Source organism: Suncus etruscus, chromosome 6, assembly GCF_024139225.1.
Source record: "Suncus etruscus isolate mSunEtr1 chromosome 6, mSunEtr1.pri.cur, whole genome shotgun sequence".
NCBI classification, from domain to species: domain Eukaryota; kingdom Metazoa; phylum Chordata; class Mammalia; order Eulipotyphla; family Soricidae; genus Suncus; species Suncus etruscus.
Genome location: NC_064853.1, coordinates 114,520,153 through 114,524,073, shown reverse-complemented (window position 1 = coordinate 114,524,073; position 3,921 = coordinate 114,520,153). Strand labels below are relative to the sequence as shown.

General features: G+C 40.1%; 1 non-coding gene across 1 annotated transcript; it reads left to right on the top strand.

Moving 5' to 3' along the window:
* The first annotated feature begins 1,014 nt into the window (after nt 1-1,014).
* Nucleotides 1,015-1,141, top strand: LOC126012483 (small nucleolar RNA SNORA28). Its single transcript, XR_007496946.1, has one exon. It is a non-coding gene; the product is annotated as a small nucleolar RNA SNORA28 (small nucleolar RNA).
* Nucleotides 1,142-3,921: the final 2,780 nt, after the last annotated feature.

The window sequence follows — 3,921 nt, the reverse complement described above, 5'->3', positions numbered from 1 at the left end:
TTCTCCGCTTCCGGGCCGGCTCGGCGCCCTCCGCACCCACTGCGCAAGCGCAGAGCCTCGCACCACCGAGACCCTCCGGGGCTGGGCTAGAGCGGCTGGCCGCGCTTGGGGTTGAAAGAGGCCAGTTAACTACTTCCCTGGTTGGAAGCCTCTGTCTAGAGTACAGGCAGGGGTGGGGTGGGGTGGGGAGGGGAGGAGGGAGATCTGTGACATTGGTGATGGGAATGTTGCACTGGTGAAGGGTGGTGTTCTTTGCATGGCTGAAACCCAACTACAATCATTTGTAATCAAGCTGTTTAAATAAAGATACATATAAAAGAAATTGGAAATATAATTTCCAAGTGAAATCCTCTATGTGGCATGCTAATATATTGCTAACTTCTATACAGGTGGAAAACTGCAAAATGTATTAATAATACGCATCATTAAAATACTTAGAATGACAGAAATATTTCATTCCATTTTCTTATGTCATTTATAGCATATTGTTTCTAGATTCAATGATAATTTTAAGCTTTTGAAACCTTAGGCAATAGTCAGCCTGTGTCTATTAAACTAAATATTTCAAGGTAAAAAAATTGCAGTAAGAAAATTAAAAAAAATATGATTATTAAATTAGTTTTTTCAAATCACTTCAAAAAAGAAAGAGGCCAGTTTGATGGTGATGGAGTCCTAACATCCTCCATGTTGGATGGAGCCTCACTTTTTAACTCAAAGGGCTATGGAGTTATTTTTTTGTTGTTGTTGTTTGTTTGTTTTTTTTGCTTCAGGGCCATGTGATTAGTCAACAGCTGATCGTGAGGTTAGCTGTGTGATCAGTAATATGTGACAACTGACATCTATATAAGGCTTACTGTGGGATGACTGTAAAAGCACTCTAGTAGCATTATTGCAGTCTTCCCCAAAGCCCTTCTGTTTCACTGATGAAAACAATGTGCAGATAACTGAAAAGCAACACTCAACAGAACCGCACAGCCAAAGACTGGCTGAGATAAACAAAACTCGGGCCATTGCCAGCAACACTCTGTGGCAGGTGGATCAAAACTGTCTGACATAATTTGCGCTTGCTAGAGCAAGAAATTCTAACCTATTCCAGTGTTCTCTTCTCCATGAGACACACCATTGCATGCATTTAAAGAGCATTAAACAAACAAGCAAACAAACCTTAGGCGATCTGTGACCCGTATTTGATCTCCAGAACCTCATGTGGCCATCTGAACCCCTTCAGGAATGATCCCTGGTTGCAGAGCCAGAAGTAAATCCTGAACTCAAAACGCAAAGTACAAACCAAGGTCATTTAGTCCTGAGTTTAGTCCTGGGAGTCCTTTCCCATGGTCATTAGCTCCTTGATACCATTAGCTTTCTTGCCTTGTTTAGATGTTTATAAAACTTTTCTGGATTCCATCCTATAGGGAAAGGAAAAAAAGATCACCGGGTCCTTTAAGTCTCCACTTTGTGGTTTGTTGGTCTTTTCCCATTTCCTTGGTTCATTTCTGGGAGATGCAATGGTAAATAAAATCACAGAACAAAATCTCTTCCTCTTTTATTGAGCTCTCAGCCCAGTAGATATCTTCCTGAAAGCAGTAACTAGTTCTTCATTGTTACTGCATACTGTTAAAAGGTAAAGAGCATGGGGTTTGATTCTAACAGATTCAAGCTGCACCATAAATGGATTGATGACATTGAGCAGATGTCCTCATCATGTTTTGTGCAACAGTAATTATTAGAGTCTGGCAAGGTGTAGACAATACGATGGTAGTATAAGAGTGGGGGACAGCAGGAAGTGATAGATTTTTTTTCTTGGAGTATAGATCATAATAGAGGAATAGTAATGCATATTGAGAAAATAAAAGATACTTTCTAATAGTAAGCGATGCTGAGAATGAACATTAGGGGTAGGTAAATGGGATATGTCCAATGCAGAACTTGAGCAAGGCCTGAAAAATAAGCCAACATTGAAAGATCAGTCAAAGCAACTTTACTCTGTAGCAGGTTTTGCTCTAAATTACTGTTCTATAATACGAGACAGAACAGTTCAAATTCAAGGCCTTAGGAAATTGGCATTCTGTGTCAATGTGATGGATAGGGGTAGAGACTAAGCAAATTAGATAAAAATTAAGTACTGAGAAAGGAGAGGGTTAATAGTCAGGAAAGTATTCTCTGGGGCAGTGGCACTTAAGTTGCTATCTGATGGTTTGGGGTTTGTTTTATTTGTTTTGTTTCTGGGCCACACCTGGCAGTGCTCAGCAATTATTCCTGGCTCTGTGCTAATAAATCGCTCCTGGTAGGCTCAGGGGACCATATGAGATACCAGGAATCAAACCCAGGTTGGTTGCGTGCAAGGCAAATGCCCTAACTGCTGTGCTATCAATCTGGCCCCCAATATCTGAGTTTTACAAAGGAGCACCCATATTAGGATCTAAAGGAGAGTCAGAATAAAGGCTACAAACAAAAATAAGTGTGGTGCATTCCAAAATGAGCCAGGAATCTGGTTTTTACAGGTATATGATAAGGAGCATACTACATAAATGTATACATCATACATCTAGGCTTATGGGCACAGATAATAATTTATAAGCTAAGTATAAGGTAGTGTTTCAGAGCCCAAGTGACAGTACAGAAGGTAGGTCGTTTTTCTGGCATACAGCCCACCTGGGCTCAGTTCCCCACATCACATATTATCCCCAGAATCCACAAGGAGTGAGTGATTCCTGAATACGAAATCTGAGAACCACCAGGTTTGCTTACTCCACCTCTTCCCCAAAACTGGTGTTTTAATTCCAAATGAATAAAAGCTATTCCAGGCTTTTAAGCAGGAGGATGGCATGCGCTGACTTCTGTAAAATAAAGGAGGAAGAAAGAAGACATTGAGAATATAGGCATGGGAGGAGGGTATAGGGCAGAATAATATAATAGTTCAATGGGTTGAACAGGAAAGAGTTGGACCTCTCCTCTTCCCTTAATAATGTTATTCATTACACACTTACTGTGCAGTTGTCTGGTTGTTCATACGGTCTGTAACGACATACAGCCATTTCTCCCATGAAAATTTCACAATACCTGGGGGCCCATGGAGAGAATACAACAGGTAAGGTGCTTGCCTGGCTTGCTATTGACATAGGGTCATTCCCCAACATCCCATCTGGTTCCCCTAAATCACGTGAGGAGTGATGCCTGAGCATTTGGCAGATGTGATCTAGGAATGTTTTTTTCTTTTCACAATATTGCCCTAAAATAAAATGTCTTAGGCATGAACAAATTTAAGGGTCTAGTCTATGGGGCCTCCAGACTCTTCCTCTGTGAAAACAAGACAATGTTCTATTAGATTTCGTCAGGAAAGGCAAAATTAGCATCTTTTTTTTACAGTAGCTTTATTAGAAGTTAGTATGCATACGTATATCACATATTTTATACATACAGATATATTGAATTCATACAATTTGTGAGAAAAATAGAGCATGGACATGAGATCATTTGGGATCAAATCTGGCCATTGAGATATATAGGTCATCTATTCTACAAACTGAACCACATCCTTAGCCTCCTCCTCTTGTCTTCTTTATTCTTCTCTTCTTTTTCTTCTTCCTTCTCTTCTTCCTCCTTTTTCTTCTTCCCCTTCTTACTATTCTTTGCCCTCTTCTTACTCTCCTTCCCCCTGTTCTATTTCAGAAGAAAAGGAGGAATCCTTTTCATTTTTCACTTCTTTAATTTTTATATCATATCTTTATTTAAACATCTTGATTACAAATATGATTGATTAGATTTCAGTCATATAAAGAACACCCCCTCTTCACCAGTGCAACATTCCCACCACCAATGTCACCTCTTCTTCTTACTGTTTTTCACAATATTCTTTAGCATCTCTTAAGGCTTAAGTGATGCGGCTGTCGGAGCATAGATCCGAAGTGACGGTTTCAGGCC